Below are 26767 nucleotides of genomic sequence, written 5' to 3'. Positions count from 1 at the left end.
TTCAAAATCTACAAGCTCATAGCGCGGCACTTGGTACCACGCTATGAGCTTGTATATCTGCTATTTTTGAATAGCCAAAGAAATCTAAAAATGACACACAGAAGCGTTCCCGGTCTGAATGGGTTAAGTATAGTGTAACGCTAAGCGCTAAGACGGATAATTACATCACTTGTTTCTTTGTAATTACACACGGTAATACAAACACCGTGATCCCGCGGAACACCTTTTATGGACTTGAACCCGCTGCACTTCCTCCTCACGGCTGGAAGGAAAACAAACTGCTGGAGATGAATGACTTCCATCCATGCATGTGTAAGATCCAGTGGTGGAAGAAGTACCCATTTTTTTTACTCAAGTAAAAGTATCAATACTGCAATGTAGAAATACTCTGTTACAAGTAAAAGTTCAGAACTCAAAATGTACTTGAGTAGAAGTACAAAAGTATTGGTATCAAAATGTACTTAAAGTACCAAAAGTAGAAAGTACTCATTATGCCGAATGTCCCGTTTCACAAGTTTTCAAATGTATACAACTCTATAGAAAACAGCAGATCTACAAGCTCACAATGCATCGCGACGCATTGTGAGCTTGTAGATCTGCTATTTTCAAATGGCCCAAATGTATATAGGGTTTAAGTGGTTAATGAATGTTTTGTAATAATAATACAAATCTGCAAAGTAACTAGTAACTAAAGTTTTCAAATAATTGTAGTGGAGTAAAAGTACAATATTCATCTCTGAGATGTAGCGGAGTAGAAGTAAAAGCATTGGAAATTGGAAATGCTCCGGTAAAGTAAAAGTACCTCAAAATTGTACTTAGTTACTTTACACCACTGCCTCCAACAAATCATGGTCAGACACATTAACCACTTCAACCCCAGTATCCCTATTGTGGGGTGAACAAAAATAGCCGAACTACCGATGAGCTGACATGCCAGTGTATGGAGGTGTAATGCCCAGAACGCCAGAAGGAGATCAACTGACCTCGTTCCCCCAAAATCCATCTCAAACATGGGTAAGAATGCATTCTACTATGCTGCCACCAAAATATGGAATAACATACGAAAACCCATTAAAGATATGGACTCCCAATCCAAACTCAAAACTAACTTAGAATCCCTGTCCTCAAAATATAAGTGAACAGTTTAACTCCTTGAACACCTTGATAGTAGCATCCTCTGCCCCCCCCCCACTCCTGTGTACACAGTATATGCCCATATATGGGCATGCTGATATACCCATATATCTCTGTATCTGTCTGTATGTGTCCCATTTATGCCCATATATGGGACTCTTGGTTCGTTTATGGTTATGTTGTCATAGTGACGTGGTCGTGGTTTGTTTATGTTATCATTACTGATGAATTGAGTACAAAGGACCAGAATGGAAAAAGGGACCAGAATGGAATTGTGTTATCCTTTTAGCATTATAATCAAATTATGATCAAATGCTGCTTTCACACTGGCAATGAAAAAACACATACAAAGATTTAAAAAATCTTCATCTCTCGCTAGGAAATCCTCAGTTTTCTCCCATTACAATTGTGTGAAGAGGGAAGGTGAGAGGAAATGGTTAAAACAACAAGTTGGTGGTTTTGTAGCTGCAGTAGACACCGGCTCAACTTTTATTTACATGCTTAACCCATTAAGACCGTGAACGCAGCATCTGTGTAACCACTTTAACCATTATTTTATACTTTGGCTATTAAAAAATAGCAGATCTACAAGCTCATAGAGTGCCACGCTATGAGCTTGTAGATCTGCTATTTTTGAAAATTCGTGAAAATGTGTGCAAATCTTTGAATATATATTTTTAAAGCAAACATTTTTTACTCAAATCTTTGCTTCATGGGGGTCCCTGGAACAACATATTTTGAGATGGGTCGGCAGCCAATTACATATAATTTGGGGGGTCCTTGACATGAAACAGTTTGAGAACCACTGATATTATAAGTTTTTTTGAGTTACAAATGTTCGCTTTAAAACATATTCAAAGATTTGCACAAAAAGTTCACAATTTACAAGCTCATAGGCGCTCTGAGCTTGTAGATCTGCTATTTTAGAATAGCCAAAGTATAAGATATTGGTTAAAGTGGTTCAAATCTAAAATGACAGATGCTTTCCCGGTCTTAATGAGTTAAAAACGAGTTTTGGAGCCATTACTTTGAAATTGTGTGTGGTAGATTTATATACAGTATCATATGTATATATATATATATATATATATATATATATATATATATATATATATATATATATATATATATATATATATATATATATAGTGCATCCAAAGCCCTTTTCTTGGGGAAGTAGTAGGGCAGGAGATCATAGCACACTGTACACCGGGGGCAGGAGACTACACCCCCCCCCCCCACCCCAACCCTGAAAAAAGAGGAGAGAAAAAAGAAAAACGGGGTTTTGATGAAATGCAGACGTCAACATCAACGCAGAAGCCAGCATCCCCCCCCCCTCCACCACCACCCCCCTCCCCCCCGCAGTTAATGAAGGGACTCAGTGTTTTTGGCTCCACGGCCAAAAGGCTCCTACAAAAAAAAGTTGTGAGTAAAAATATCAACGGCTTCCATTTGGGATATTTACACTCATCCTTCACACACTCTAAATGTTTAGGAATCATGACCGCCGGGCGGCTCAATCCTCTCGGCTTCCAGAAAAAAAAAAACCCTCTGATCACACAAGCTTCAAAACACCCTGGTCCCCCCCCCCTCCCCCCTCTGTTCGTGTTTCACGGACCGTGAAGTCTCCTCTAAGGACTAAAGCTTCATGGCAACAGGAACAGTAACAAAGGGGAAAGGGGGAGTAACTTCCGGTCCCCATGGGAGGAGAGCAGAGCTGTCAGTCACCATCGTGATGTTTTGGTGGACGATTAATTGTCAAACAAATACTTTAATTGTGTTTTTCCATTGAACACATTTCTGTTTGTCGTTTAGGCTTTGTAAACACAAATTGCACGGTGCAAATAAAGCAAATAACTGAAATACACAAATAAATTACAGACAATGACCGATACCAACAATCTATATAAATAATTGGTTACAGCCAAAATGGGCCCCATTTAATAATTTTATACTCAAAATGTGTAAAAATGTTTTAAAAATAAATAAAAATAAACAAACTGAATAAATACAAATAGTGGAAATAGCCAATCTACAAGCTCACAGTTGTGAGTCTGCTAGATCTGCTATTTCCACCATTGTTTAAATGTTTGAAAACGTATGAACATATTTCGACATGAAAACGATTATGACGATTATGCTAAATAATCGTGATCATCTGTAATAATTGCGATTAGACGATTATGTAATCATTGTGACAGGTCTATGGGAGAGCGGGAACAGCTTTTACAGATTGATCAAGCTGATGGCTGCTCAGATGATGATGTACGCACAGGTTTTTTTTTGGGGTGGGGGGTACTTTTCCTGCTCAGGGGCACTAGGACACTCAACTTGCACACGGGCATTGGCAGACAGTGAGGAAGCCCACTTTTCACGTTTCCCAAGCTGTTTATTAGCGGTTTTGTGTAAACACCAGAGATTCGACGTTTGCGCTATGGGATCGGTCGTCAGGGTTACAACCCCGCAGGCTGTGGGATCTTTAGCCGCTGGCTAGACACTGCCACTGTCAAGGTGATTTGAAATATGTAATGTTATTCATTTAAGAGAACTAACAGCTGAGGATGTTCATCGAGACTCACTTTGATTTCCGGTCTTCGCCATCGCCTGTGTGTGTGTGTGTGTGTGTGTGTGTGTGTGTGTGTGTGTGTGTGTGTGTGTGTGTGTGTGTGTGTGTGTGTGTGTGTGTGTGTGTGTGTGTGTGTGTGTGTGTGTGTGTGTGTGTGTGTGTGTGTGTTCCAGCTGTGAGTTGGTTCCTGCTTAACGCCAAGGGCTCGTGTCATGTGTTAATGAAGAAGGTGTTAAATCTGAGTTGAACAAAGGGTTCATGACTATAAAAATTACCCATTGAAGTACATCAATACCTTCGCTGTTTGGCCTAGTACCCCACCCTGAGGGCGTGGGTCTGGGAGTAGGCTTTTTAAGGTGAGATCAGACATGACCTGAGTTGAGTAAGCCTGAGTGTCGAATTGAGACGTGTATGTTTGGCTCCACTGTATTCGAATACCTTAAAATCTCTCATGCTTTGAATTGAGTTCTTGTCTGTCTCATTATTGTGTTCTCATGTGTTTTGAGTGCCCCATCCAGATTCCTCATTAACAACACACAGATACAACAGCAGAACACACAGACGCTGCACACTTATAAAGGACTTTCATTTTAGGGTCCACACACACACACTGCGTTTTATGAGCGGGAGGGTGCTTTGGATATCATCTCCATAGCACTAGCGCACAGATGAACACGTGCAATGTTCGAATCCAGGTTGTGTTGTTAGCACACATAGCTTAGCTGAAACACCTTAGACATCAACTTCCCATGGTTGTGTGGGTGGCAACGATTCCATGTCGGGTCGTAAATGACCGGGTTGTCTCACACACACACACACACACACACACACACACACACACACACGCGTGCACGCACACACACACACACACACACACACACACACACACACACAGGATTAAAATACTCTCCAAAATTTTAACTATGCATACCGAGCGCATGACCCCAAAAGTCTGCATCTAGTTTAGCTTTGCACATCGCCGGGTATATGGACTAGTTTTCTTTACATTTCCAAATAGTTTGCACCCACTTTTAGCTCATTCACTGAATCTACATTTCCCCAGACAGATCAGTCTGACTCGACCAGACTAAAGAAAATAAATGCTGCTGTAGCTGCAGCCTGAGAACAGGTTCACAGGTGCATAAAAAAGAAAGAAAAAAAAAGAAAGTGAGAAACTTTCTCTCGTACAAGCTGATCCCATCATTTGCAGTTTCCAAGAATTCGGGAGGAGACACCCTCCCAGTTTAACCCATTAAGACCGGGACATTTCTTTGGCTATTAAAAAATAGCAGATATACAAGTTCATAGTGCCGCGTTATGAACTTGTAGATCTGCTATTTTTGAAAAAAAATGGAAAATGTGTGCAAATCTTTGAATATATATATATTTTTTAAGCTAAATGTTTAACTCAATTATTGCTTCTGGGGGGTCCAAAATATTTTAATATGGGGGTCCGCGGCCAAATACATATCGTTTTGAGTGGTCCATGAAAAAGATATTATAGCAATTAACATACGTTTTTATTTTCATTTAAACTGTTAGGATTTAGAAGACATTTGTAGAATGATTTACAAATGTTCACTTAAAAAAATGTATATTCAAAGATTTGCACACATTTTCACAATTATTTTTTCAAAAATAGCAGATCTACAAGCTCGTAGCATGGCACTCGGTGCAGCGCTATGAACTTGTATATCTGCTATTTTTGAATAGCCAAAGAACAGAAGATACAACAGATACAAACAACAGAGATACGTTCCCGGTCTTAAAGGGTTAAGATGATGAAAAAAACGTACGCTGTGTTCAAAACAATAGTGATTTATGTGTTTGACTGCTTCATTAGCATTTCTTCGCACCATCTTCACCTGCTAAACAACTCCAGCCTGGTACAGTATCTCTAACCTCTGAACCTCCCTCCACACAGGAGGCAGGCACACATCTCACCACGATAATAAGAACGGAGACATTATAAGTTATATATGTTTTGTTGCTGTCGGGCAGAAACCTCTTATCTCCATATTCTATCTTTTTATTAACGCCCTACTTGATTCTCACAGTGTCACACAAATAGGTCTGTCACAATTATTACATAATCGTCTAATCGCAATTATTTTAATCGTCATAATCGTTTCCATGTTGAAAAATGTTCACACATTTTCAAATATAAAAAAAGCAGAAATCTGCTATTTCTGCTATTTTTAAATGTGTAAAATGTTTAAATATGTCAAGCATTTTTTTATTGCAAAGCGTAAAAGGCAAACAGAAATTATTTTCATTCAATGCCAAACACACAATTAAAATCACGATTACTTAAGTGACAATTAATCGTCAACTTAAATTTGTAATCGTACACAAAGCATCAAAAGTTGCAGATGCACAAGCTCGACCCCACGACGTGTTTTGAGCTTGTAGATCTGCCATTTTTGACGCCGATACAGTTTTGGACATATGAGGTTTCCACCCGACAGACGGTTTGTTTTCCGCTGACTTACAACAGAGGTGAAGTGCGGCGAAGAGGGAGTTTCGTTGGGAAAACTGGCCCAGATATGTCATAATATCCTCTCTTGATCTCTTGCTTCCAAAAGCCCAGTCCTGCTTCTGAATTCTGGACCTCGTTGCACGCTCTGCTCTGCTTCTATTTGCGTATCGCTGCTGTCAAGTGTGTTGTGTGCTTACATGAATATGTAATCCATGTGTTGTCTCGTTTGAGTCAACTAAGCAAAGCCAACATGAACACCAGCAGTGTAAAGACGGATTTAGAGTGGGAGGGCGCTTAGGGTGGCCCAGGGTACTACTTCCAAGTACCTGTGTGCATCATCTCTGCGGCGTCCAGGGGTTCGAATCCACCGCGGCGTGTCCGGGTTGGTCGAGTGCGTCTCGTCAACCTCAATACGAACACAATTGCGTTGAGGGGAGAACGCAACGTTGGAACGGGAGGAGTATAGGACAAAGGGCTCTACGTCCTCCCGGTGGGGCTCCTCACTGGCAGGTGCCGCCGATAGGATACGACAGCGGTGACAACACACAGAGATGTGTGTGTGGGGAGTCTTTGCGTTGACTTTGTATACCGCACGAGAAATACCTTCATCTCCTGTAATGTAGTGGTCGTGTGTGTGTGGCTGTATACCCTTATACCTTGTTGCACAGCGGCGAAGCGAACAGAGCTTTGTAGATCGGACATTTTCGGCTATTTTCGTTGCATGACACCATCATTATGACAGACGCAGTGTTGATTTTGACAGCAAGTTTCGATTCAGTTTTAGTCATGGACTTTTGAATAAAATTCCATTTAGTTTTAGTCATAATAGTCATCTGAAATGTTTTTGTTTTTGTCTAGTTTTAGTCGACTAAATATCATAAGATTATAGTCGACTAAATCTGCAGTTGATTTAGTCGACTAAAATGTATTGTGGCGGTGCCTTGATGGCGTCGTAATGGCTGATTTTACATTTGGTTGCATGCAGAAAATAGGCGATCTACAAGCTCACAACGTGTCGCGACGCGTTGTGAGCTTGTAGATCTGCTATTTTCAGAGTGCAACACCCGAGCGCAACCAAACATAAAATGAATTGTCTTTTAGTTCTACTGGATCTCTTCTCCACTAGTCCCTCACTAACATTTTAGTCTAGTTTTTATTTGTTGACGAAATTGTCAATATATTTAGTCTTAGTTTTAGTTATCATGGCTTAGTTTTTATCTAGTTTTCGTCAGTGAAAAAAGGTAGTCGACGAACATTTTTCGTCATAGTTTTTAGTCGACGAAATCAACACTGTGACCATTAGTAGATAGACCATTAGTACCTATAGATGTATCTTAGCATCTTAGGTGCCCTTCCACCAAACCAAAACAAATAAATAAGATCAACTAGACAGAGAGACAGACAGACAGACACATGATTTCCGAGTAAAGTGATGAGTTGCCGGGCGGAGAGAGAGAGACGTACAGTCGCAAATACATCTCTCGGCCAAAATGACTGATGATTGCAAATCCCTGCCATGGAGCGTTTGATCTTTACTGTGCCTCCCCATGCTCTCTGCTTTAAGCATGTGTGGCCCTAATAGACTGTGACTCACTGACGTGCTGGACCTCCTCCAAAGAGGAAAACGCTTATTACAGTAATTAAGTGAATCACACAGTAATACTAAGAGAGAGAGAAGGGGAGACCGGGGGGGCGACACGACAGCTAACACACCAACCTGACCGCACCGCGGCTCCTGGATTAACCCATTCAATACGGAAACGCATCATGCGTCATTTTAAGATTCCTTTGGCTATTTTTTTAAAAAATCATGAAATTGTGTGCAAATCTTTGAATATATGCTTTTTTTTTTAAAGCGAACATTAGTAACTCCAATCTTTGCTTCTGGGGGGATTCTACAAATGATAGAATTAATGTGTAATGTAATGATCAATGTCTTCTAAATCCAAGGACCGCCAGAATGATATGTAGCCTATTTGGCCGCCGACCCCCATCTCAAAATGTTTTGTTCCAGGGACCCCCCCCCCCCCCGCCCTTGAGTTACAAATGTTCCCAAATGTTCCCTGCTGTAAAAAAGAATTATTCAAATATTTGCACAAATGTTCAAGATTTTTCAAAAATAGCAGATCTACAGATCTAGCTTGCAACGAGCTTGTAGATCTGCTATTTTTGAATAGCCAAAGTACAAAAAAAATTGATAAAGTGGTTACACAGATGCTTTCCCGGTTTGAACGGCTTAACGCGCATGCAGCCACTCACAGCCCATCAATCATAACTCAAACCCCCACCAATAGGGACATGATGAAACGACAAGACGCTTCATTTATAATATTCCAAAAGGCCTTGGTCTTTTTTTCACCCTCTCTCTCTCTCCGCCGACGTCCTGGCAGCATGTGTTCTCCGGCGTTAATGACTCTCTCGGCCCTCATGTGGGTTACATTTTATACGCCAGGAGTAGGGTGGCACTTAACCCATTAAGACCGGGAACGCATCTGTGTCATTTTTAGATGTCTTTGGCTATTGAAAAATAGCAGATATACAAGCTCGTAGCACGGCACAGAGTGCCGCGCTACGAGCTTGTATATCTGCTATTTTTTTTTAAATCGTGAAAAATGTGCGCAAATATTTGAATATATATATTATTCAAAAGGCACAGTTTTGATTCAAATCTTTGCTTCTGGGGGTCCCTGGAACAACGTATTTTGAGATGGGGGTCCGCGGACAAATATACATATCATTTTGGGGGTCCTTGACATGAAAAAGTTTGAGAACCACTGATTATAGCAACATACGTTTTTTTCTAAAAACTGGATTTAGAAGACATTTGTAGAACCCCCCAGAAGCAAAGATTTGAGTTACAAATATTCGCTTTAAAATATATATATTCAAAGATTTGCAAAAAATTACATGATTTTTCAAAAATATTGCAGATCCACAGTATATCTGCTATTTTTTTAATAACCAAATAAATCTTAAAATGACACACAGATGCGTTCCCGGTCATAATGGGTTAAGGCCGTTTCTTATATACCTTATATTTATACTAGCGCTGAGCTAACTGACATCACACTCTCGCCGTCCGCAAGCACAGCAATTACATTCATTTGCGCGGCAGGCTGCAGCCAGATACCGTACCCAGGCTATAAAGAGGGCAACGTAGCAATTACGGCAAGAAAAGTGTGATATTTTTAGCACCATGCTTCCTGTCCAAACTAAGGTATAAAGTGAATGGGTCTCTGTGCTAGCGCGGCGCGGCGCGGCGGGGGCTGATGTGAAGCAACGCATTATCTGACAACAGCTTGGAAAACGTTAGAAATGAAGCCCAAGCAGGGCCCGGAATTCAATTTGGCTGGAAGGAACCGTGTGTGTGTGTGTGTGTGTGTAGCTTCATTTAAATGCTGATAGGATGTGGAAGACAGGGAGTCAGTGCGTTTCATCATGTAGCGTTCCAACACACAGAATGCTCCAATGAACACATGGGCAACAACATACGGCCCTCGGGCCTGGAAACAGCCCATGGGTGGACCATCTCAATCTGGGCCCGAGAGCGGCGTCCTCAAAGGAAAACAAAATCTATAGAATAAAGGCAGAATTATTTTTAATGGATTTTGAGGCAAATTAAGCTAACTCGATTCCAATTAATGGTAATGAATTGACCATTTCGGTATAACTGCATTCCATTGATTCGGGTGATGGTAAATATTAGACATTTAGAGTTGTGAAACTGTCTGCCATGTGAGTCTATTATTTAATGTATGACGTTCTGTATTAGTAGTGTATATCTGTCTGTCTCTTATGTCATCATGATTTGTGTGCATGGGAACTCATTTTAAACAAGCTTAGTGCTTTATGAGCCTTCCAGTTTAGTAGACCTTGTATTGTGTATTGTGAATTGTACTTCCATGTACTGTCTCTCATGTCTTACTAAATAAAGTACATCAATCAATCAATCAATCAACACAGTGACCTATGAAGTGGTTCATACCGGAAACACCTGACAAGTTATAAATTAGTAGGCCAATTTAAAAGTTGATACTGCAATGAAGTGGACTGTTTTATGCAAGTCATCTTTTCATTGTAACCTCAGAGAACATCAGAGTGACACATACAGTCATTTTGCAACAGAACATTCTCGTGTTTTTAAGCAAGGACACAGGCCTTCTGGACTGGAAACTGTCATGTCCATCAAATGAATGCAGTTTTAACATAATTCAGCACTATGCGTTTTGCGTTTCATTTCAGTTGTCCAATGTGTGGCCCTTCTCTCACTTAACAAAGTCAGTAGGGTCCCCCGGTCAAAAAAACTGCCCACACCTAATCTAATGCATGGGTCTTCAACAGGAGGTCCGGGACCCCTTGGGTGTCCTCAGAGTTAGGCTACTACAGGGGGGGACTCCAAGTGTTTTGTGTGATAGGAACTTTTCATTTTATTAACATAAAATAATGACCACTTGAACCCCGACATCCCTATATGTGGGCTAAAATATTGCCGAAAATAGCCGATCTGCTATTTTCGTCAAAGAGGTGTGGTGAAGAGGGGGGGAAAATAAGTACAAAGCCAAAGGTCAAGTTTACTAAGTATGAAAATACACGTCAACATGAATCCAACATATTAATAAAAAAGATAAACAAACAAAAAACATTCATCTATGCAACACTGATGATAAGCTATGAAATCTATGATTCATCTCTCTCTCAGCTAGGGGGTCCTTGGCCTGAAATCTAATCTAATGCAGTGGTGGACAGTAACTAAGCACATTTACTCAAGTAGGCTACTGTACTTAAGTACAATATTGAGGTACTTTTACTTTACTGGGGTATTTCCAAAGGTCTATACTTTTACTTCTACTCCACTACATCTCAGAGGCAAATATTTTACTTTTACTCCACTACAATTATTTGAAAACTTTAGTTAGTGTGGTTTAGGGCATTCACAACTAATGATTTTTACTAGTCGACTCATTTGACCAAGTAGTAGTCGACTAGTCGAAATTTACATTAAAAAAATAAATAAAAATAAAATCAACTACTCGACTAGTACCAACAGAGTCGACTAGTGGTTATACTAGTCGACTAGTTGGTGAAAGCCCTAGTGTGGTTGCCCGAATGGGCAACCAGACTATAGTACTCTACCGACTTTATTATTCTAGATAAACTTTTTTCATATTCGCTATTTCTCCCACAGTTTATTTTTCCCAATTTGGTGCCATATGTCAAAGTGACCGGCTTCACCGGAAATAGACTGCTTGTACTTTGCTAAGAGATTGGTTACATAGTTTAATTGATATTGATTTATTAGTGCATTAAATTTCCCCATCCACTTTAATGGGAAAATGAAAAAACTCCCATTCAAGTATTTTTTCTCGGAAACCGTAAGGGCAACCGTTACAAGACTTGGAGGGGAGGTTAATAAATTATTTGCAACTTATTATAAAAAGAATCAGACCAGTCGGCCACATGGTGGCGCTATAACAGTCCACTTTACCTTTTGGCCTATAACGCTTGAACCGTAGGTCGTAGAATAAAAATCTTCTTTTCCCTGGATTCCTTGGGTCATGACGAAACTCCCCATATAGGCCACGCCCATTTGCGTCAGGATAGATTTTCCGCCATTTTGAATTTTCTTCAAAACACACTTTTAGCTCCTCCTCCCACATATTTTGTCCAAATTTCACAAAAATCGGTACACATGATCTCTGGACCCATGCGATAAACATCTCCAAGCGGAATTATGATAGTCCGTAAATGGCTTCCAAAGTTATCGGGATGGGCCTGTTTTACAAAAAAGGTAAAAAAATCACAAAGGAAACGTTCGGTCAATCCCAAATCGTAATCACATGTGAAGGGTGGTTTACTCAACGAATCCCTAAAAGCGTTTCCACTTTGATCCAAAGGGGGCACCACAAATGCACAAAACGATCAATCCTTGATCAATTGATCAATCCTCCAAAACGATCAATCCTTTCAAAATGAAACACAAGTGATCTCAGGAGTGACGTGACTATATAATTGTGCCGTTACATTTGTGGGAGGGGCATATTTACTTAGTGGGATGGGCTTATTTCTTAAAATCAAAACGGCACATATCACGAACGCGGGATGCGATCAACACCCGATTCGAATGGCACGTTGCACGTCCTCCGACGGTATTCCTCCCGGCGTATCCCTCGAGTCCCGGCGGCCGCGACCGGCGTCGGCGCAACCACACTTTGCAATTTCCCAGAATTGCGACGCGTCTAGTTACTAGTTACTTTGCCATGATCTAAAGTATTACATTGGAAAACATACATTAACCACTTTGGAACTATTTTATACCTAGGCTATTTGAAAATAGCCGATCTACAAGCTCACGACGTGTCGCGATGAGACGCGTTGTGAGCTTGTAGATCTGCTATTTTCAAACATTTTAGCACTTTTACTTTTGGTATTTTAAGTACATTTTCATAACAATACCTTTGTACTTTTTCTCAAGTAAATGTTTAATTCCGGGCTTTTACTTGTAACAGAGTACTTCTACATTGCAGTATTGATACTTTTACTTAAGTAAAACATTTGAGTACTTTTTCCACCACTGATCTAATGGCCTGCAAGCGTCTATAATCTCACAGACAAAGTGTCTTTGATGAAGGGCAACAGAGGATGTATTACTCTAAAGTCTAGGCTTGTCGTCAGAGGGGCATAAAAGTAGAATTAATTGGTGTGATATATGCAATTCCTCGCCTCGTGTTTAATATAATAGGCTTATTCTCACCATTACAGTCACATGTAAGATGAAACTTTACATGTCAGCACCTTTTCCAGACTTCATCTTTGCGAATCGCTTATGGTGTTCTAACTAAAGGGGTGATTTATCCTTTAGTCGCACACGCCGGTGTGAAAACAGCAGATCTACAAGCGGAGAATGCATCGCGATGAGACGCGTTGATGTGAGCTTATATATCGCCTGTTTTCGGGGTGCAGAACACAGGCGAGCGACCAAAGTATAAATTGTGCATTAAAGGGATAGTTCACCGAAAAAATACTTTTTTTCTATCGATATTTTTATGTTTTTTGTCGCATTCCTAAGCCAATAATTTGATGACCAGCGGACCGGTAGGCAGTGGTTCCGGTAGGAGACACAAAGGAGACTCTTTGTGTCTCCTACCGGAACCGCTGCCGGTCATCAAATTATTGGCTTATGAGACGAAAACAAAAAAATATCCATGAATTTATTAAAGTCTCCATGGGGTGACTAATCCATAGGAAAAAAGTCATTTTGGGGGTGAATTATCCCTTTAAGATTGCCGCGAGCGGTGGAGCGTGCCGTCGATTAATTAACATGCATATCGTCTCTGTCGGGTGGAAACCTCATATGTCCAAAACTGTTACTTTTCAGGATTCAAATTCGCAGATCTACAAGCTCGGAAAACGGGGCGCTTGCGGATATGCTACTTTTGACGTTTTAGTGTGACGCTGTGGTTTGATCGAGTAGGGCCGTTAATTTACGGAAGAAACACGAAAAGTTAGAATATGGAGATACAAGGTTTCTGCCCGAGAGCATCAACGATCGTCGATATGTAACACAGAGGATGCATGGTTGTCTCATTACATTCGGCTGCTCAAGGTTCAGCTTAACCCATTAAGACCGGGAACTCATCCGTGTCATTTTATAGATTTATTTGGCTATTAAAAAAATAATAATAGCAGATCTCAAGCTCTTGTAGATCTGCTATTTTTTTTTAATCGTGAAAATGTGTGCAAGTCTTTGAATATATATTTTTTTAAGCGCACATTTTTAGCTCTAATCTTTGCTTCTGGAGGGGTCCCTGGAACAAAATATTTTGAGATGGGGGGTCCGTGGTCAAATACATATAATTTTGGGGGTCCTTGACATGAAAAAGTTTGAGAACAACTGATTATTTTTTCAAAAATCTGTTAGGATTTAGAAGACATTTGTAGAATCCACCAGAAGCAAAGATTTGAGTAAAAAATGTTTTAAAATATATACTGTACATATATTCAAAGATTTGCACACATTTTCAAGATTTTTCCAAAAATAGCAGATCTACAAGCTCATAGTGCGGCACTCGGTGCCGCGCTATGAGCTTGTATATCTGCTATTTGTATTGTATATCTGCTTGTATATTGCTATTTGAATCGCCAAAGTATAAAATAATGGTTATGGCTCAAATCTAAAGTGATACAGATGCATTCCCGGTCTTAAAGGGTTAAACTAATTATATGCTGTTGATACAATATCATTCTGTGTGATGTAACATTAGTGTGAAACAGAGAAACCGTCCAATTAATTTATAGACGTTGCTTCTTCCTCGTTGCCTTCAGCGAGACAACTTTGCAATAATAAGTTCCCCCGGCGAGCATTCAAATGAAGGCAGAACATACACACTATGCAAGAGGCTGGTAGACTTACATTACGTATACAGGGACCTCTTACAGAGGTCAATCTAATACTACACTCTGTGTGTGTGTGTGTGTGTGTGTGTGTGTGTGTGTGTGTGTGTGTGTGTGTGTGTGTGTGTGTGTGTGTGTGTGTGTGTGTGTGTGTGTGTGTGTGTGTGTGTGTGTGTGGCGTTTTTTTGTGCGTTTCTTAGACATTGTAGAGAAACAGAAAGACGCGAGCAGAAAGTGGAAGAGTCACATGATGCAACACAGGATCTCCAGGATGGAACTGTGGGATAAATAACGGAAAAAGACAGAAACGATGGAGCTTGTTGCACAAAAAACGAATTTCACCCACTTTCATTTCAATCTAGGCATTTAGCAGACCCTCTTCATCCAGAATTACTTACAGTAAGCAAGGTAAACACGAGGTAATACATCAAATGCCTCAGTAATCTAGGATCAGAGGTATACCAAGAATTATCAGTCTAAAACAGTACAATATAAAAAAATATATAATCTGTACATTGAAATTATAGAAGTTATAGGATGCCAGGTCTACAAATGAACCTGGCATCTGTCTACATAACATGCTAAGGTTGTCAAGGCTTGGGCGAGTACTACTTTTCACACCTGTAAACCTGAGATGTGACAATAAAAGGTGATCCTGATTCTTATTCTTTATGTGTGTGTCGCGGTGGTATATATCGTTGCTGTCCGGCAGGCCATTGAACACCCTTTACGTCTGTGTTGGTAAAAAAAATATTGAACCAATGAAAAGCATTAAAAAGCGCTTCTGACAAAACCAGCTAACTCCATTGGATCCTCAAACTTTCTGACTCCAGGCTCCACCTCCTTTTGACCTCCAACCTCATTGTGAGCTTGGAGGTCCATTCAGCTGTTCTTATCAATGATGAACAAAACTTCCTAACTCCACTATTTTTCATTTCCTGAAAAATGAACATTTTGGAGTTAGCTGGTTTCTGCCAGACAGCAGAGATATATATATATATATATGTGTGTGTGTCGTGGTGGTATGCTATGGGGCCCTTTTTGGATTTTTCCATTACTAAGCAGAATAGAAGAGCATTTCCTTTCATTTGCCAAAAGCAACGCTTCCCTTAAAGGGCCGGCCGCGCTCCGACCGTCAGGAATGTAAACACACACAGTCTGTAAACATTACCCCCCCCCCCCCCCCCTCCCCCGGACAACACAGACCGGCCTAATGACGTCCCTCCCTGACCCCCCCTCCCCCCCATCTCTCAAAAGGGAAGACGTAGCCACATTATTCAGGGAAGGGTGGAGATAATGGAGGGACATGGTCTTATTGCTGTCCCACTGGCCAGGAGCCAAAGAAAGACAGAGAGACATAGAGAGAGAGAGAGAGAGAGAGAGAGAGAGAGAGAGAGAGAGAGAGAGAGAGAGAGAGAGAGAGAGAGAGAGAGAGAGAGAGAGAGAGAGAGAGAGAGAGAGAGAGAGAGAGAGAGAGAGAGAGAGGATAGAGAGATAGAGAGAGAGGGGGAGGGGGGAGAGAAAGAGAGAGAAAGAGGAGAGGGAGGGAGGGAGGGACGGACGAAGAGAGGGGGAGGGCAAGAGAGAGAGGGAAAGAGACAGAAAGAGAGAGAGACAGAGAGACAGAGAGACAGAGACAGAGACAGAGACAGAGACAGAGACAGAGAGAGAGAGAGAGAGAGAGGGATAGGAGGGACGAAGAAAGGGGGAGGGCAAGAGAGAGAGGGAAAGAGACAGAGAGAGAGAGAGAGGGGGGCAGAGAGAGAGGGGGAGAGAGAGAGAGAGAGAGAGAGAGAGAGAGATTGTTTGCCACTATTCATAAGAACGTTTGCTACATTAGTTCATTCAAACAATCAATCAATCACAGACTACAATACAAACGCCACAACACATTCATTTAGAGCAACGCATCTAAAAGTGATTCCTGTATATTTTGCAGAAAAAAGTACACCTTCATTGTCCCACATATTTAAACACACAAGTCACCCTTCTTTTCATAGTATTTATATTCAAACAACACTCTAACTAAATTCTCGAAAACTGATTAACAGCCACACCTCTGCCCTCCATCCGTTTTTTCTTCCCTACTTGTGTGCCAACTTTGCTTTGCCCAAAGAGGAAATTCAGCAATCTACCTTCTTTTTTTCTACTTCTTTTTCCCCCGTACATATACAACCAAATATAAACATCTGTTTAGTAAAAGTCTCTCCCACGGACATCAACACAACACTAAGTGTTCTAAATAAAGATGCTAATCTAGAACATTGTACAAAACAGTGAGATATGGGCTCTCTTTATGTGGACAGAGAGAGAGAGAGAGAGAGAGAGAGAGAGAGAGAGAGAGAGAGAGAGAGAGAGAGAGAGAGAGAGAGGGAAACGGAGACAGAGAAAGTGGTAGAAGAAAGATGGAGAGAGAGAGACAGACAGACAGACAGACAGACAGACAGACAGACAGACGATTAGGACTCGTGATTAGTAACCAGATATTGATGTATACAGTGTGAATGTCCTTGCATCCAACATAGAGAACACAGACAATGAACAGCCTACTGTATGCATTGTATTGATTATATCTCCATTCCAGGAACATTCAGTGAAAACATACCGTATGCACCTGCTGCTGGCTACAGCTGATACTGACAATAAACACACCCCACCAACTTATACAATACGGTTTCTCACTGCTCCCCTTATATTAACCCATTAAAACGGGGAACGCATCTGTGTCATTTTTTTATTTGAGCTACAAAGCATTATTTTACACTTTGGCTATTCAAAAATAGAAGATATACAAGCTCATAGCCGCGCTATGAGCTTGTAGATCTGCTATTAATTTTGTTTGAAAAACCGTGGAAATGTTTTTACTCAAATCTTTGCTTCTGGGGATCCCTGGAACAACATATTGTTCCGCGGCCAAATATATATCATTTTGGGGGTCCTTGACATGGAAAGGTTTTCAAAAACCACTGATATTATAGCAACAGACGTTTTTTGACGCTGTAGCATGATCAAGCAGGACCGTTAATTTACGAAAGAAAAGTTAGAATATGGAGATAAGAGGTTTCGATATACTGTGTAACCCCATCCGTCCCACACACATCCATGAGTCATGGAATACAGCAAGAAAACAAAACGTGGGGTTTGTGATAGGGTGGGTGGGTGGGTGGGGGGGGGGGGGGTAGAGGATTAATGATCACAGTGCTGCTCCAGCTGGTCGTGGGACGTCCCACAGTGAGCTATCCTCCTCACAGGGGGAGAGAGAGAGAGAGAGAGAGAGAGAAAGAGAGGGGGGAGGTGAGTTGCGAACTGCCTATTCCCATATTGTTGAAGCAAGGGGGCGGGGCTGGCGGGGCTGGGAGAGAGTCAGCGCACTGAAGTCAAGGCACAGACTACAGTGTTGTTGACGGACAACGATGCACGCTTATGAGAAACAACAAAAATAAAACCTGGCAAAACAGTTGCGTGCATTAGTGCAAGATGAGGATAAAGGAAACATTCAGTCTATGTCCAGCTTGCTAATTCTCGCCTACTACTACTACTACTTTTGTATTTGGAATTTCTCATATTATAAACTTTCAGGACAGCCTAAGTACAAATATCAGTTAAGTCATTATTCAGTCCGACTTCACTGTAGCCTATAGTAGCCTTTTCATAAATGATGGCTGTCCTGAAAGCTGGACATTTAGACTGAATGTTTCCTTTATCCTCATCTTGCACTAATGCACGCAACTGTTTTGCCAGGTTTTATTGTTGTTGTTTCTCATAAGCGTGCATCCGTTGTCCGTCAACAACACAGTAGTCTGTGCCTTGACTTCAGTGCGCCGCTGACTCTCTCCCAGCCCCGCCAGCCCCGCACCCTTGCTTCAACAATATGGGAATAGGCCGTTCGCAGGTGAGTTCAGAAGTGTTATCAAAGATGGTTGATTTAGAAAGATAGACCATCCCAATTGGAGCCACTACTAGAGCAGGGGTTTTCAACTGATTTTGACCCAGGGACCACCATCCTGACTAAGAGCAACCTGGGGACCACCGCTATTGTGTCGGGTGGGTCCATCATAGACCCACCCCACACAATAGTGGTGGGGGTCCATGCACCATTCCATGGGTTTTTCCTTACTTACTCACTAATCACACTATCACAGGCTACATTCATGAGCTGGACAATTTATTTTACCAGTAAAGAGCAGGGATATCATTTGGCAAGAAGCAACATTTTTTGTTGGATACACTGATACATTTGAATGCATCAACTATGTTTTTCCCACCTGGAACAAGCAAGACAGCCCTAGCCTGGTAAACCCCCCCCCCCCCCTCCGGAAATCTCATTTGTATTTGATTTCAGGAGTTGGTCTAGCATGAAAGTCTGTTTGGCTTTTTGGCTGTGGGTGGGAGCTGGGCGGGAGTAGTACCGTTGACTGACAACCCCTTCAGCCAATCAGCAGTTCGTTCCACCACCACCACAGAGCAACGTGACGCAAGGGGACTTTTGAAAGGGCCATGCCGAAAATAGGTTGTTTATACGGATACAAGAGTATCACTGCCCGCCCCTGCCGGTTCTCTGATTATTATTTTTTAAATAGGCTCTGTCATGATTAATTGACCACATACGTATATGAAGTTAAATAATGAAATGCTATCCGAACAATATCTTAAAAGTAAATTCCGTGCCACAAAAAATAAGTTTGAGAGCGTTTTGAAGTTTTAAAACAGCGGAGAAAACAGCGGACAGAGTTTTAATGGCCGCCGTTTGTTTTCGCTCGGCTGCAGGCAGGTTGTTGCAAAAGGTAACAGACACTTCATTGCTTTTGCTGGGAATTCTGCCTTACAACTCATCCAGAATTTGCAAGGGGCTGTGTTTCATACGTGTGCCTCTTAACAGAGTCTGTGGACATCATGTCAATGAGCTGATCCTCTTCTGTGGGAGTTAAGTTTGACCCCTCTGCTGCTGCGTCACTGAATGGGAAACTAATTCTGTGCGCATTAGCAGCGACTGGATGTTTACATCGTAAGAGGTCACTTGACGTTTTTAAATGTTAGATTCCACTTAAGTGATTGTTTTGCTCAATTTATGCTCTGTCGTATGACGGTGTCACACACTGAAAATAGGCAATCTATAAATCAGCAAGCTCATATACTATCTATATGTCGGTAACCTCACAACGCGTCCCATCCGCAGCGCGTTGTGAGCTTATATATTGGCTATTTTCAGTGCGACAGAGCATGAATTGGGTAGCAACTTAGTAAGAGCCACTCGACTCAGCCAACAGAATCTTCTCCCATGTGCTCGACAGACCCTTCACTCTTCTCCAAGGTTTGCACCACTATACTGTAGGTACTATGCACAGCAGCCATATTGGAAAGAAATTGAGCCTCTTCCTTACTTACTTCCTTAACAGGTGTTACCAGTGATGCTAATGAAGACTCTGTTTCATTCTGGTCAAACAGAGTCAGGGTGTTGACGAACTGGAAACACTCTGCTACACCAGTGGGTCTCAAAGTGTGGTCCTGGGACCCTCATGGTTCCTTGAGGGGTTCCAAATGACCCCTTACGGGTGTGTAACTCTGAGAGTGAACAACCCTTACGGGTCCATTTGTACACTCTCAGAGTTATAGGGGTCGTTGAAATTTAAAAAAGTTTGAGAAGCACTGTGCTACACCAAACGGAACAGAGCCTTCATTAGAATCATCGGTAACACCTGCGAAGGAAGTAAGGAAGAGGCCCAATGTATCTCTCCAACATGGCTGCTGTGCATCGAGCCTATACACTGCTAGAAAAGTACAGCAAATAGGCTTCCTTTTGGAAGAACAGCTGTTTACATTAACAGCCCCGATAAATGAATCAAGCCCTGAAGCCAGGCAGCGAACAGGGCCGTATAGTATCTGCAATCATTATTCTTAACGTTACCAAACAAACAGCGTGAGAAGAGAACTCTTTACACTGCTTTGATGAGGCTGTTTAACCCATTAAGACCGGGAACGCATCTGTGTCATTTTAAGATTTCTTTGGCTATTCAAAAATTGCAGATACTATACAAGCTTGAAGATCTGCAAAAAAATACATATATATCGAGGTAAATTTGTGCAAACATTTGAATATATATATATATATGTTTCAAAGCGAAAACAAATGTACTCCAATCTGTGCTTCTGGGGGGGTCCCTGGATTAACATATTTTGAGATGGGGGTCCGTGGCCAAATAAATATCATTTTGGGGGTCCTTGACATGGACACGTTGGAGCACCATTGCATAGCAACATACTGTTAGGATTTAGAAGAAAAAATATATATTTGGCCACGGACCCCCATCTCAAAAAGTTTTATTCCAGGGACCGCCAGAAGCAAAGATTTGAGTTACAAATGTTCGCTTTAAAAAACATATATATATTAAAAGATTCGCCCAAAAATCTAAATAGCAGATCTACAAGCTCAAGCGCACCGAGTGCCACGCTATGAGCTTGTAGATCTGCTATTTTTTGAATAGCCCAAAGAAATCTTAAAAATGACACAGATGCGTTCCCGGTCATAATAGGTTAATCTCTTCACCGGTGGATATTCTGGGGAGATGTCTGTATACAACAACAACAGTGGCGGTTATATGGGCTGCTGTGCTCTCTCTCTGCCCAGGGCTGATTTAATCTGCAGTGTTGTGTGTGTTTTCTCCCCTTTTCCTCTCCTAGCTGGTAGAGGTGCATTGTGATGTAGCTGCAGCCCTTTTCTCAGCACTACAACCCCTTCTAAATGAGGTGACAAATAGTTGGTCACACCGGGGCCCTCGCTCGCTGCCTGGCCTGCTGATAAAGTGGTTTTATGCGCCGGAGGGGATGTGTGTGTGTGTGTGTGTGTGACCGTGACAGAGTTATAAGGCATCTTTGGAACAACATGATTGGTTCCCCAGGGCCTCGGTCCCAGGAAATGTGTAAGTGTCTCTATAGGGTATATGTTGGTTGTTTGTGACTTGTCACCCATGTGTCACCCATAGAGACACAGAATAATATATGTATAGTTCCACACTGCATACATTACATCTACGCATTTCTAGGATGGCACACAAACAAGAGTATGGCGATCTTAAAAGGGATAGTTCAACCACAAAATGACTTTTTCCGTGCTATTACTCTCACTAGGAAGCCTTGAATTGTTTTGTTGTTTTTGCCGCATTCTTGATCCAATATTTAAAAGGTAGGGTAAGTGATTTTCTTTGGTTAAAATAAGTGTTAAATAGCTCTATATTCTGATAGTACTCATAGCTATAGAGTGTTTGTTCAGTAACAGGAGTCTCCATGTCTCTCCAGCTCTTTATTAAACAGAAAATGCATGTTCAGGTTGGGGTACCAATTTGATCCAATCAGGATAGAGAACTCAGTGAGGATACAGATTAAACAAGTGAAGTTGGAAGTGACGACACAAAGAAACTAGCGGAACAAATGGACCTGGAACACTATAAATGTCACCTACCTGAACAAATGGACCTGGAACACTATAAATGTCACCTAAGTGTCAACCTACCTGAACATGTATTTTCTGTTTATTAAAGAGCTCGAAAGACAGAGAGACCCCTGTTACTGAACAAACACTCCGTAACAATTAGTGCAGAATATAATATAAAAACTTTTCCAAAAAATATCACTTACCCTACCTTTAACACATCGGGTGACAAAAACGGACCGTTTTTGACCCAATTTAATTTTTATACGTTGGGCCCACGTGGGGCGCTCCAACGAAACTTTGGGATCATCCAAGGAGTTTCTGAGAAGGAGAGGCCGGATGTGGATCCATGTCAAAAATCCTTCCGGTCGGCCTTTCCAATGTTATCTCCTTGACTAAAAGCTTAATATCTCCATTTCTTTTTAACGTGGTGGAAGCGAGCCGTTTTCGATCGCCGATCACTCTGCAATGGAGGATCGCGTTAGAAATATTATTGTTCCAGGCGTTAGTCGGGACCCTCCGCCGTCTCGCACGCACACTTTGTTTACATGCACTTCCGCGTCGGGGCTTCTACAGCACGAAACGTATCAACGTAAGTGGATGGAAGAATAGCCGGCACTGAACGTATAATATTTGAATAAACCTCTGGCACCCAATGTGTTAACAATAGCGATATTATGTTTAAAACATTCACTTACAACCTCTGCACAGTACAGCAGTCCTACCTGGATTACACAGAGAGCTCTTTTTGGAGTTTATTTATACATTATTCTTTATTATAGTTTTGTATCCTATTTACTTCAACACATGAAGTATTGGGATATTGGATCAGGAATGTGAGGAAACTAAATGCAAATGCTAATGCACAAATTCAAGGCTTCATGGGGTAAGTAAATAGGAAAACATGTAATGTAATGTTATACAACCCTAGTGTCCCTATTCTGGGGGTGAACATTCGGCCAAAATAGCCGAATGTACGAGCTTGTAGATCAGCTATCTTTGCCCAAGAGACTTGGTGTAGAGGGAGGAAAGGGAGCAGACCTAGAGAGCCATGGGGGACCCCCGTCAATAAAATATAGAGAGGTTAAGTGTCAACCCAAGTTATCTCTCTCTCTCTCACTCACACACACACACACACACACACACACACACACACAAACTGAAGTGTGTACCGCGTACGTACGCACGCGCTTCAGTCTCCAATCATTTCCTGGATCTCTCTCAGAAATCCCAGGGTACTTGTTACTGATATGTAATTCTTTTCCTCAGACAGACAAGATCCTGTAATTTGGCCCCGTGTCAAACACAGAGAGAGAGCGAGCGAGAGAGAGAGAGGGAGGGGGGGAGAGGGAGAGAGAGGGGGAGGGGGGAGAGAAAGAGAGAGAGAAAGAGGGGAGGGAGGACAAAGAGAGCGGGAGGGCAAGAGAGAGAGAGAGAGAGGGAAAGAGACAGAAAGAGAGAGAGGGGGGACAGAGAGAGAGAGAGGGAGAGAGAAAGAGCCATGTTTTCTTTAGGTCTGGAAAACAGACAGCTCAATACTAAAACCCTACAAAAGATGCAATCAAATGGCCAGGGGGCGTCGATTAAACGCACCTTTGCCTCAGTTATTTAGAATAGATTTAGACAGTTCCTTTGTGCCGCTAGCCATGAAGATGTATAACGAGGAACACGATGGTCGCTGGACTCGTTCAATAGACTAATTGCTCAGAGATAACAGTTCAGTACAGTATGGACATGTTTACTGTGTGTAAACATGTCCATGTTGTCTTGTATTTACTTTGTCTTGAACCATGCTAGCACTGCTGAGGGTGTATAGTGTTGGATATGTTGTACATTATTGATGGTGTTTCTTTGAGTGTGATGTCTTTTACCATGCTGTATCCATATTACTTTTCTTGCCCTGTTACTGTATCTTATTTTTGGATACCTATTTAAAAAAACCTTCTCAGTTTTCAGCCAGGTGAGTACTGCCCACAGAGTAGCGCAGAGAGGGGAGCAGTTAGGGGTTTAGTGTGTTGCTCAGGGACACTTCAACACATTGCTAAGACCTGGAATCTCACCTGGGACCTCCGGGACCTCTGCCTTCTCTAAGCATTCAGCTATGGCTGCTCATCTTTTTCTTTTTTCCGTATATTCTTTTTTTAAATATGGCTGCCCATCTTAACTGCTGTGCTGCCTTTGGGCGACTGAATTTCCCCCACAGGGGGTGTTTTGCACCCTATCCGTCTGTGCACACACACTCCCTGGATGCCAGATCAGAACCCCAGATTTTTCACATCTGTCTGTTATAGCGCCACCAGGAGGCCGATTTTTGCTAAACACATTTTCTGGTATTACTCCTACATATTTTGTCCCGCGTATCGGTAAAATGCCTCAAATCATGAAAGCAGCGTGCCATTGCCGTGAAACTTTGCACGCACATTCCCACTATATGCTAAGAAAAAAATGCCGCCCTTTTCACATTGTCCTGTTATAGCGCCACCAGGGGGACGATTTTTCCTAAACACATTTTTCATATTATTCCTACAGATTTTGTCCAAACGTCACGCAAATCGGTACACGTTATCTCTATAGTCATGTGATCATATTCCATCAACATTGCTGGCCCACAATAACCTGCCAGATCTGAAGGAGACTTGCGCACCGAGGAGCACCTTTTCTGGTCTAACAGTGATTCTCAACCGTTCTCATTTCAAAAAGCCACGGACCCCTATTTGATATGATTATTTTTATCTCACACCCCAATATACACTGTACAATACACTGCACATGGAACCAAATGGACCCATAAGGATCCTTTTGGTTACATTTCGGGTCCATTTGGAAAGTCTGGTGGTGGTCCCCCAGACCCAATGTTGAGAACCACTGATTTAGAAAGTACAGTTAAAAGAAAAAGAAAAAAAAATTGAAAGAAGAAGTCAGATGGGGTCACTACACAGTTCGCACCTGAAAGGTGGGTAAAAATCAGGAAACATAGGCTGCATGGCCTGCATAACTACCGATATCAATGTTGTAAAAAAAAAGTTGAATAATGGCTGATATATAAGCCAAACCCATATATCGGTCGTTTGGCTCCAACCTCACATTCCCACTTCATTCTCCCTTCCCCCCCCCATCAGTAATTGAGCCTTTTTTTTTCTTGTGGGGGGAAAGTGAAAAGCACTTCTACCGGGCTAAGTGCGATGATTAATATCCAATCTAAAGTCACTCCACACACACACACACACACACACACACACACACACACACACACACACACACACACACACAATAGATCAAAGTCATTTTCAGGAGACTTCATACCACATTGCTCTTTGGAAAGGAATTGTTACCGAGTGCTTTTCACCACTTCAAGTGATGCCAAGATAATCATCTCCCCACCGCTCTGCTCCCTGCACCGCTCTGTAACAACATGTAGGTCTGTCTGTCTGTCTGTCTGTCTGTCTGTCTGTCTGTCTGTCTTAAGTTACATGACCTGTCTGTCTGTCTGTCTGTCTGCCTGCCTTCCTGTCTGTCTGTCTGTCTGTCTGTCTGTCTGTCTGCACAGACAGATAGACACACATACAGACAGACAGACAGCCACATGCATGTACATATACACACAGCTATTTGAAAACAGCCGATCTACAAGCTCATAAAGCGTTACATATCGACATGTTGAGTGAGTGAGTTTGTAGATCTGCTATTTTCCCCCAAAAAAATCAGGAAAGAAAATGTGAAATATTTGGAGGCTAAATAAAACCTCCCTCCCGCCCAAATTCCACCCAAACCCCCGCCACGACCTGTCCTCAAAACCCACACAGATCCCAACTCACAAAAACTTGCTACGGTAGCTATAGCTGACACTGGGTAGCTTGCTATGACAAAGACACAAACAGAACGTTGCTGTCTGGGCAGAAACCTCTTATCTCCATATTTTGACTTTTTTCGTAAAGTAACGCCTGAATCCTTTAATCCTGAAAAGTAACAGTTTTGGACATATGAGATGTTTCCACCCGACAGAGACGAGAAGTAATAAAGTAATAAAACAGACACAAATGCACTTATAAAAAGAATGTTTTAATCTTCTGATCGCAATTTCTGTTTTTAAATGGGGCCTAATGATAAGCGAGGGGAGGGAAGAAAAGATGAGATGAAGAAAGGGGAATAATTATGTCACCGGTCATGAAGTGAAGCCGGAAGCCTTGACCACTTTAAACATGGAGTCCGTGTTTTGGGCGTCATTATTGATATAAGATTTCCCCCAAATCTAAAAAAAATGCAAAAAAAATGCCAAACTACAAGCTCACAGTGAGCTATTTTTGTCATACGACAAAATATATATGGCTTTGATTGATTGATTCATTGATTGAATACTTTATTAGTCGGAAATATAAACAACACGAGGTAGAGTCAGACACGAAGGCTAAAAGGATAACAAGTCCTGGGGACTTGTTTCCATTGTGATCCTAACCTATGTATTCAATTCATCAACATAGCATACACATTCAACAAATTCATAAATATCAACAAATACAAGTGGTTTCTTCTTAATGACTCAAAAAAGGACAAAATGCCGTTTTGCTAAATTTCCAGCTCCACAAAAACCATGATAAACCTGCGCTATAGCAGCGCTATCCTCAATGAAGCACCACTTTTATGAGCGTTTTCCAGTTCAACCTAAATACCTCATCACCCCGTTCAGACGCCGGTTAAAAATGACTGTGCAAAAAAAAAAAGGGGGGGGGAGAAAGTGCTCCTATTACCTTTGGCAGACAAAGAGGAACGCTTT

General features: G+C 41.6%; 1 protein-coding gene across 4 annotated transcripts in view; it reads right to left on the bottom strand.

Annotated features, from left to right (window-relative positions):
- The window catches only part of scube3 (signal peptide, CUB domain, EGF-like 3), a 235109-nt gene that overhangs the window by 207850 nt on the left and 492 nt on the right, over positions 1-26767 (bottom strand). The gene's annotated exons all lie outside the window — the stretch shown is intronic.

Source organism: Gymnoscopelus braueri (genome assembly GCF_963280865.1).
Source record: "Gymnoscopelus braueri genome assembly, chromosome: 12".
NCBI lineage: Eukaryota > Metazoa > Chordata > Actinopteri > Myctophiformes > Myctophidae > Gymnoscopelus > Gymnoscopelus braueri.
Note: the sequence above shows the minus strand (reverse complement) of the source record. Positions and strands in the feature narration are given on the sequence as shown.